Source organism: Suricata suricatta, chromosome 1 (assembly GCF_006229205.1).
Source record: "Suricata suricatta isolate VVHF042 chromosome 1, meerkat_22Aug2017_6uvM2_HiC, whole genome shotgun sequence".
In the NCBI taxonomy this organism is placed as follows: domain Eukaryota; kingdom Metazoa; phylum Chordata; class Mammalia; order Carnivora; family Herpestidae; genus Suricata; species Suricata suricatta.
This window is the reverse complement of record NC_043700.1, coordinates 53133581-53144613: the sequence shown is the minus strand read 5'-3', so window position 1 is coordinate 53144613 and position 11033 is coordinate 53133581. Positions and strand designations below refer to the sequence as shown.

Below are 11033 nucleotides of genomic sequence, written 5' to 3'. Positions count from 1 at the left end.
ATGCTGAGTGAAGTAAGCCAGGCAGAGAAGGACAGAAACCATATGTTTGCACTCATAGGTCTAGCAGGAAAACAAGAGAGACCTAATGGAGAACCAGGGGGAGCGGAGGAGGGAGAGAGAGTTGGGGAGAGAGAGGGATGCAGAACTTGAGAGACTATTGAATGCTGAGAATGAACTGAGGGTTGGGGGGGAGGGGGGGGAAGACACGTGGTGGTGATGGTGGAAGGCACTTGTGGGGAAGAGCACTGGGTGTTGTATGGAAAACAATTTGACAATAAAATATTATGGGGAAAAAAAAAGAAAGAAAATAAAAAATAAAATAAATAAAATAAAATTTTTTCTGGTTAAAAAATATTGAAATCAGTATCTCTAAAAATATAGAGGGAATTATTTTTTCAGATAAAACAGGGAAGAGTTTTAAAATTAGAGCTGTATTATTAAAATTCACCTCATTAATGTTAAACTACTCTAGTATAATCTTAGGTTCTTAGTATGAAACAGATTTAATTAAATAGCTTTATGAAGAAATGTGCAGAACCAGTCTGGTACCATGAGATAAAAAATATAAATCTCATATATATATATGTGTGTGTATATATATATATATATATATATATGTAAATATACCACATATATGTGTGTGTATATATATGCACACATATGTAGTAGCTATTTACAACAGATGTTTTCGCATTTCATTTATCTTCTTTTTTGCTCATGATTTGAAATTTAGATTGCAGAATTTATAAACTAAAATTAAATCTTGCCATTGAGTCAGTAAGGGTTGGAGTGCTTTCAAATCACACTTTACATGCCTCTGTATTCCCAACATGCGGCCAGAGCCACCTTATATGCATTTATATAGTTTAATTGTAACAGTGATGGATTGAGCCACTATTTATTATAAATTCTGATTGGAAATTTCATTAATATTAACTGTAAAGTAATGAAAGGTTTTCTAGAATGTTGAATTTAAGATACTGACCACCTACTCAAAATAATTACTTATTTGTCCAATTATTATCCACTATTAATAATACTGTATTCAATGACTATCTTAATTATATTACAAAATGAATCCTTAAATCTCCTAATTATAAAAGTTTTATCAGCATAGAAATATAAATGTTAAGTATATATGTACATTAATATGCTTATGTGTATAATATAATTATGTATAAATATAAATATATATGAATGTGGCCATATATGTATATATGACTAAATGATAGATGCAAGATATCTAGGGATTTTCTGAATGTAGAGACATCTTTTTGATGGGCAATAAATTTTATTCTTTCTCTTCTTCTGCCTAGCTCAATAGTATGGAGAACAATTTGCCTTCCTGTTTCAGCAAACAAAGTAACACAAAGCAAAAACAAAAACAAAAACAAAAAAACCCATATTTTTAGTATCAAGCGATGATAGGGGATAGTTGGAATCACAAAGAAAAAAAAAACAGTTTTTTCGTAACAAGTTCTTTCAGAAATAACAGAGCCAACACCAGTAAGACATAAGTTGAGCCAGTGGTTTAGTATATTGAATTTCACTGTTCTCTGTATAAATTCTGATCTCATTTATGTGTCATCACATCCCCTGGTCTTTATTTTTCACTTTTATATTTTGTTTTCTACATTATTTGTTGTTCTGTTCACCTTCTGAACATTAGTATTTGTTACAACAGAGCTCTTTGTGCAAGGTCCATCTTTAGAAATATCCTTTATAAATGAAGTAAATACTTTCTGCATGTGTTCCTTTGTAAAAAGAGAGTAACAGTTAATTACTGCATCCTGGGATTAGGTAATACCTCTTGTTCCCTGACATTTGCTAAAATTGTATCAATCATTCTAATAAGTTGCTGATAGGTCTCTACCTCTACTATACCTCTGGCTTATAACTCCTGAGATTCCCCTGTGAGATCTATGCACCAATTTCAAATTCACCTTGTGCTCAAAACTCTGACTGTTCGTTGCCCACAGAGTAGCTAAATGACTGGCTTGGGTGTCTGCTAGCATCATTCGTCAACTAAGAAATAAGCAAGAGATAAACAGATTCCCTGAAGAGCAGACGGGAAACAAAGAGCATGAGCTTAATTAAAATATGCTGCCTTGAAGATGCTGTCAAAAATCCAGAAGAATTTTTCTGGCTATTGCAGTTCTAGAGTTACTATTTATGAGGCATTCATGATTAAGAATTATAATTGAGAGAAAATTGGGTCCATCAACAAATAATAGGTAATTAAAGCTATGGGACTGAATGAGATCATTATAGCTCTATCCCATTCTATCATAATGCTAATGAGTTTGTTTGCTATTAACATATAATCTCTTTGAGGGAAAAATTTTCCAAGAACCAAGCATAGAATCCAAAGCATGTATCATTCATAATTATTCTTATGTAATATATCATATTCATGATTGTATATGTCATATAAATAGGGGCTTTCTTTTAACTTAGAAAACGTCTAAAGATACAGCTTAGCAAATATCCTTTTTCATTCTTCTTTAGAGAAACTAGAAATGAGAGTAATAGGAGCTTTGAAAGACTAAAAACTGTCTATAAAAGTAAATTATAGCTGCACCAAAGTTTTCACCCAGAATGGAAGATTATCCTCCCCTCTTTTCACGTATGAAATTAGAGGTCCCTTTTTGGTTTGTGTAAGAATCCCTTGAGTTCAACACCTTAGTACTAGACTGTTCTGTGAGGCAATAGTGCTATGATACTACCCATCTTTCTCCATATCTACATTTTCCTAATTTGGCATGTGTTTGGTTATTCAGGGAAGTGACAGTCTCCTTCTGTTACTAGTAGGTCTGTAATCATATGCATAATTTTAATTTGCCCATTCTCTTCAAAGTGAACCTTATGAATACATCTTTTAATACTGTATAACACACACACACAAGAGCATTGCAATCACCAAATGCTCAAACAAAAATAGCCAATGTCAAAGTCAAATGGAATATGGGGTAACGTAAATTTTAAGAGTCATCTAGTTCAAGCAGAAAGCAGATGTTTGAATTCCGCCTGTAACACTATAGTCAACAGTGCAGGTCTTTGCTCTTCCATGTCCCCAGGCATCATCGGGGGTGGGAAGCAGACAAATGTGTAGACCCTACTTCAGCCACTGCAGTCTCCCGTTTTCAAAAACTGAATTCCTATGTTAGTTTTCACTAAAACAAATTGTTCTACAAAGTAATTAATTATCTAGAGAAAATAGTTGAAAATCAATGCTCAGATGTAAAACTACTTTATCTATGGACAATTACTATCCTTAAGACATTCTTCCTTATAAAGGAGTGGAATCTTTTTCTTCTGGGTTTCACCCATTGATTTTCCTTCTATTTTAGAGGTGTAAGGAACAATAGATTTATTCTTCCCTCCTCATGACAGGTTTGTTGTTGTTGTTATTGTTGTTTAAGTATTTGAAGAGTGGTTATATTCACCCCAATGACCAGCTTTCAGCTTATTTCCCCCCCAGGCTCCTCCTTGTTTCTTTGTATGTATTTGTCTTGTGTGGGAGTGATAGGAAGTGGGTGCATTTTAGTTGGTCTGTTTGCAAATTGGTCCTACTGTTCTATTTCCCAGTTTTTGGTATGAATTTTTAGTACTTTATATATAATAGACTATACCAATCTTATCTGCACAACTTTGAGACATTTTACATATATACATATGTATATGTGTGTATATATATATAGGCATATGTATGAATATACACATATACATACACTTGTGGGACCACCACCCCAATCAAAATACATAGCAATTCCATGAACCCAGATATGTTGTTTGTGACTTTTCAGTCAATATACACTGACTTCCCCTTGAATAACCATTTTTTATGACTTCTATTACGTATACTGACCTTTCATAACAATGACATCAGACAGTTTGTTCTCATTTGTGTCTGGTCTCTTTAGTGGAATATAATGGTTTTTAGGTTTGCTCAAGGTCATTAAAACATGGTGCTTACAAACTGAACAAAATTGCAAGGTAAATTCTAAAATAAGCACAGTGGATTAGCACTTCCTTTGCACTGGGCAAGAGTTATCACTCAAATCTTTATAGTCATGTAACATGAATATGTGACACTGTGTAACTGTGAGGATTGGTGGTCTAAAATAATGGGAAATGATAAGGACCAAACTAGAGAGAGGACGTTCCTCTTACCTGAAAATGTATTCAAAGGCAATTCAAAAGAAAAAAAAAAAAAGAAACAAAAAAAAAATTACAAACTGCACTATCCTTCCCAAACAAAATTTGTCTTCTTGCCCCGTTAGCCAAAGATCTGTCCTAGCTCCTTCTGTTCCACTAATGCGATTCTTTTCTCATTTTTAGTAGTAATATCATACATTTCTTACTATTGCAACTTAAAGTCTTAAAGGGTCAGATCTCTGGATTGTGTGTAATGATCACTCTACATCACATTGGCCCTCACCTTCATCTATGTTTTTCAGGATTTCTCCTTCCAGGTTTTAGGATTCTGTGTCATCTTGCCTGGCGTACATCATCTGATAGTATCTCTCCTTCTGTTGCCCGTTGACCTTTGTCAAAATCCCAGGATTTCTCATTAAACACCGTGGTTTGTTTTTCATCTGATAGACTCAGTGCCATGAGGTATGACAGGTATGAAATGACAGAAAGGATGGAATTGAATATCTTCCTTCCCTCCTCTCTTCTTCCCACCAATCTTAGTTAGAAAACAAAACCAGTGGGTGGCTTGGGTGGCTCAGTTAGTTAAGTATATTACTCTTGGCTCAAGTCACACTCTCACATAGTTGGTAAGATTGAGCCCCGCTTTAGGCTCTGCACTGACAGGTCAGATCCTGCTTGGAAGCCTCTCTCTCATTCTCAGACTGTCCCTCTCCTGCTTGCTCACTCGCTCTCGCTCTCTCTCCCTCTCCCTCTCTCAAAATAAATGAACAAACATTAAAAAAAACCCCAAAAACAACCTGGGTCACTATCCTCAAGAACTACTACTTCTTGATAATTTCCCTCCATACACCGTATAAGCCCTCAGCATTGAATGTTGCCTTACCAAAGGATTGTCCTACGATCCCTACATAGTGCAATCTTCTTTGGACCCAGAATCACTGTTTCTTTCCTGAAAGATTTTGGTTTATGATTCACTAAAAATTTCTTTGATACTATGACTGCCATATTTTCTGGTAATTTCAGTATGTGAAAGCATAGTCTTTTGAACTTTTAACTTTCTTTAATGTCTTGGTTTCTAAGTTCCCTGACATATGTCCTCCAGGTGACCATGACCACCACTCTCCCTCAATCACTCACTCTTATGATCATACTCTTATCATAGACCACATCATTATCTATAACTGAAAGCCCTATTAACCCTGCTTTCACCCATCTAACTCCTACTTCTAGCTCACTTCTTGTTGTCCTCTGCTTCCAGGGGACTTGAACCCCACTGAACCCGGAATTCCTTGATCCTAGCACTTTTCCATAATCATATTTCCACTTCCATATTTCCCTGTGTAACTTCATTGGACCATCATTACAAGTTTTTGTTTCTCGTAGACTCTCAACCATTATATCCATCCTCAATTAATAATATATTCACTTGACAAAACCCCAACACTTATTAAATCCAACTTTTGCTTACTCTGCACCTCTTTCAGTGCAGCTAAAGTGGCTAAAGGAAAATTCACAATATGTTGACAGGTCCCATTTTAAATTCATGATCACAGACCTCAAATGGGACATTAGTATTGCCTGACATTAGGTAATCATTCCCTCATTTTCTTTTACTACTACTTTATGGCTTCTCTTCTCTCTCCATATTATTTCACTTTCTCTATATTAACCCTTAGGTTATAGCCTTGCTTATTACTTCACTGAGAAAATGAAGAGAAACAGCAAACATTTCTGCATACTTTTATATCCACCTACCTACCTACATCTCTGCCCAAATGCTCTACTTTCTCTGCTATGATTATGACTAAGTATCCATGCTCCAAACAGAGGTTAATCTCTTCTCTTCTGCAAATCTGTCCTTTCCTTCTTACTGTTTCCCTTCCTGTTATTTCCCTTGATAATCAATACAATAACATAATTTTATAATTTCCTTTAAAATTGTCCTTTAAAAACCCTTTCTCGATCACATTTCCTCCTCCAGTTTCCATCAATTTCGTTGTCCCCTTCAAAGTAAAATTTCTCAGGTCTTCTTTTTCCATTTTTTTTCTGAACCCACTTCAGTTAGGCTTTAGTTGTAATACTATAGACTCTTGTCAAGGTCAACAATGACCCCCACATTATTAAATTCAGTAGCTGATTTTTATGCTTGTTTTATTTGACCCATAATTAGCATTTGGGACAAATTAGTCCATCATCCTGGGAACACATTGTTCAGTCGACTTCAGACACGTGTACTGTATTTGCAATCCTAGCAATTTACTGGTTGTTTACCTTGCACTCTCCTTTGTTGTCTTTTCTTCTTCTCCCTGACTTTTTACTAGCAAATTTCTCCAAGGCTCAGTCATTGATTGTCTACTCTTTTTATTTATACCACTCTTTTATTAATCACATCCAGCTCTTGGCCAAACATTGTGCATATTCAATGATTCTAGAATTTTTGTTTTCAATCCTTAACACTCTCTTGGACTTCAGAAATGTATTTCCAAATGCCCACATTTCTATTTGGATTTGTAATGTTCATCTCAAATTTAATATATCCAAATCCCCAAATCCTGTTTTCCTTTTACTAAACCAAACAAAACCAATTCAAACAAAACAAACATACAAATTAGAAAGCAAACACTTCTAAAGACTGCTCTATCTCAGTAAATCAATTCCATATGCCCTGTGTTTGAATGCTAAGCTAAAAATATAATTTCATCTGTTACTTTTCTCTTTCATTTTTAATAGGTTTTCATTATTTTAGAAAAATTTTAGGATCACACCAAAATTGAGAAGAGGGTGCAGAGAGATTCCGTAATATCCTTGCCCTAACACACCCATAGCTTCCTCCCCATCAAATCCTGCACCAGAGTGGTATAGTTGTTACAACTGATAAACTTACATTAGTTTATCATTATCACAGAAAGCCCATAGTTAACATTATGCTTCACCCTTGATGTTGGACTTTCCATGGGTTTTGCAAATGTATAATGACATGCATCTACCATTACAGTAGTGAACAGAATTGTTTCACTACCCTAAAAATCCTCTGGACTCTCATAACTCCTCCATACCTCCTCTTTAACTCCTGGCAACCACTGATTATGTTGTTGTCTTCATCATTTTACATTTTCCAGAGGATCTATGTTGTAGAGTTGGAATAATACAATATGTGGTGTTTTTAGATTGGCTTCTTTCACTTAGTAATATGCATTTAAGTTATATCTAGGTAATATGCATTCCATATTTTTAATGGCTTGATGCTGAATAATTGTCCATTGTCTAGATGAACTGTAGTTTATCCATTCACCTATTGATGGGTATTTTGGTTGTTTCCAAGTTTTTGCAATTATGGGTAAAGATGATATAAGTATCCATATGCAGGCTTTTGTGTATACATAAGTTTTTTTTAACTTTTTTGGGTAAATATCAAGGAGCATAATTGCTATATCATAGGGGAGAGCCATGTTTAGTTTTGTAAGAAATTGCAAAAACTATTTTCTACAATGGCTGTGCCATTTTGCATTTCTACCAGCCATGAATGAAATTTATTGTTGCTCCATGTTCTCAGTGTTTGATATGCTCAGTGTTTTGTATTTTGGACATTCTAATAATCAGGGTATAGTTGTCTCATTTTTATTTGCAGTTCCTCAATGACAAAATGTTAAGCATCTTTTCATATATTTATTTGCCATTTGTATATCTTCTTTAGTGAGGTGTCTTTCTTCCTTTTAAGTCTATCTTGAGTTTTTCAGGAATTCTGTCAGCTTCACTTCCAAAATAGATCTAATATTGGACCACTCCTTTCCACATCTACCATGATCTCCATAGATTAAGCCATAGTTCTCTTTCATATGGATTATCATTACAATAGCTTGTTAACTGACTTGACCCTCTTATGGCCAAAGTGATTATTTTCAAGTAAAAGGTAGAGTAGCCATTTTATAGTACCCTTACATGTTTTCTCATCTTCACAAAGTCATTAAAATGAGTTATAACATTATCTGCTCCTGGTATCTCTCTGAGCATATCTCCTAATAATCTCCTCTGTGTTCATTTGATGCTGGTTATGCCAGCCTCCTTGATATTTCCTTGATATGCCAAATAAAGTTCTCAGGGCATTTGCATTTACTGTACCTTCTCTGAACTGTCTTCTTTTATCCATATGGCCTTTTCCCACATCTCTTTCAGGAATTTCATTAAACGTTACCATCTCAGTAAAGCCTCCCTTTTCCCATATTTAAATATATAACACTCCCCTCTTAGCACTCAATATTCCCTTTCTCAACTTTATCTCCATTGTACCTGTAACTATCAAATGTGCAATGTATCAAGCATACTAATCTTTTTTTCTTGTCTGTAGGATCCTTTAGACTCAAGAAGATATGGATTTTTCAGTTTTTTACAATATACTATATCTTTAGAATCTAGAAAAGTCCATTTTTAGACCCACCAACAATGCTAGAGGTAGCCCTGCTACCTACAAGCTCTTCAATAAGCATGCAATCAAAATGAGATCATTATCAAGACAAATTTCTTTAAAAAGTACCAGATTGTTTAAGTTTTCATTTCCCTTCATGTGAGTCTTGATGAGCATATTTTTTTGTTAGGAGTCAATTATATTTATTTTGTGTGAATGGTTTGGCATCCACATTTTTAAAAAATATTATGGTTATTGATTTCTTCCTACTAATTTATATGGATTTTTCTATTAAAAATAGGCCTTTGTATGCTGTGAATTAAAAATATCTTTATCAATTTCTCATATGAATTCTACTAATGCATGAATTGTCATCTTTTTGTTGAATTTGTCAATATATTTAATAGTTTTGAGGCTTTGAGTCATATTTAGAGATGACATCCCATTCTAAGATCTAAAAATGTTTTGAATTTTTTCTTGTATTTTATGATTTATTTATTAACAAATAAACATCTGTTCCATCCTAATTATTTTATGTAGGGGGCAATGTTGGGATTCAAATTTATTTTTGCATCTGATGGCCACCCACCCAGGCCAAAATTATTTGTTCATTTTTTTCTACACTTATTGGAAATACTATCTTTATCATAATCTTCATGTATATTGGTTAATTCCCAAACTTCAGTATCATTTGTGAATCAGTGACACTTTGTTTTCATTAATGTAGCCTTAAACTATATTTTAATATCCTGGAAAGCTAATATCCATTTATTATTTGTGTCCGAAATTGTCACGGGTATTTAAATATTTTTTAATGTTTTTTCTTGAGAAAGAGAGAGAGAGACAGAGCACTAGTTGGGGAGAGGCAGAGAAAGGGAGACACAGAATCAGAAGCAGACTCCAGGCTCTGAGCTGCTAGCACAGTGCCCAACATGGGGCTCTGTTTGATGAACAGCGAGATCATCACCTGAGCCAAAGTTGGACCTTACTGGACTGAGCCACCCAGATGCCCCAGGAGTATTTTATCTAGTACATTTTTCTAAATGAGTTTAAGATGAGCTTGTCATATTTTAACAGCCCCAAAGCAAAAGATTATACAACTGTTATTTCAGTGAAGAGTGGTAGATAAGAATTTCTTACCTTTCTTCCCTTATGGACACATTTCCTCGTAGCCAATATTCTAAGTAGAAACTTCTAAAACATGAAAATATAGAAAGTGCTTACTCTGAGTCACTGAACCTGTTTTCCAATGCAGATTGCCCATTTCCTCACTATGTAGTCTTGAGTAATGTCCTTAACCTTTTTGAACATTTTTATCACCTATGACATGAGGGTAAAATCATAATAATCTTATAACATTTGCTGTGAAGAATAAATTAGATGATGAAACTCAGTAACAACATAATGGTATATAATAAGTGTCAGCTACTGTTATTAGTAATTCTTTGGGCTTTCATTTTCACAGATAAGAAATTAGAATGAGGATGCCAATAGAGAAATATTGCAAGGCATCTACTTTGATGTTATATAAATCAAGAGACTATCATACAGTTAATCTTCATTATGAGTGGTTTCCATATTTGTGACTTCATCTACTCACTAATATTATTTGTAACCCCCAAATCGATACTCACTGTGATTTCACATCTTACATGATATGAATATGCACAGGTGCAGAGCTATAAAACGTTAGTCACCCTGCTCCCTCCTGTGGTCCAACAAGGTGCTGTTCTTCTGCCTTCAGCTCTCACACTGTAAGCAAGTGTCTTTCCATAGTCTAACTAGTATCCCTTGCTTTTGCATTTTTATGCAAATACCCACCAAGCATAGTGAAGTGCTGTCTAGTGTTTCTAAGTGTAAAAAGATGGTACAGTGCCTTACAGCAAAAACATGTTAGATGTGCTTACTTCAGCCAGGTGTTATGGTGCTGTGGGTTCAAGGTCAGTACATCACAATGAATACAGTCAGACAAAGGAAAAGAAAAATTGCTGAACTCTGTGAGGCTGCTCCAGGAAGTGCTAAATTAATATCTCTAGTCCAAGAAGAAGCTATGGAAAAGGTGGAAAAGTAGCTAAATTTGTATGTTCACGAGATGATAGTGAATTTTTAAAAAATAGTGTACTGGATAGAATTGTGAAGCCGAAAGTCAGGGTCAGGAAAATGGCAAACCCTTCACTGTAAGTGTTTTATTATTAAAAAAATACTACATATGATTATTTGTAAGAATATATATTAAATATATAAAACGTCTCTAAATGCAAACACACATAAAGCAAAGTTATATATTTATCAGTTGATGAAAACATTTGAAAGAAGGAAAGAAAAGAAAGAAAGAAAGGACAAAAGAAAGAAAGAAAATGTGACCAGAGATTCGAAAGAAACTAACATTGTATTTCCCCCAGAAGCAAGGGTTTAATATGGTCAATTCAGTGTTCATGGTAACATTATAAACCACAACTGACATGAATAACCA

General features: G+C 34.5%; 1 protein-coding gene across 1 annotated transcript in view; it reads left to right on the top strand.

Annotated features, from left to right (window-relative positions):
- The window catches only part of GALNTL6 (polypeptide N-acetylgalactosaminyltransferase like 6), a 1123375-nt gene that overhangs the window by 561721 nt on the left and 550621 nt on the right, over nucleotides 1–11033 (top strand). The gene's annotated exons all lie outside the window — the stretch shown is intronic.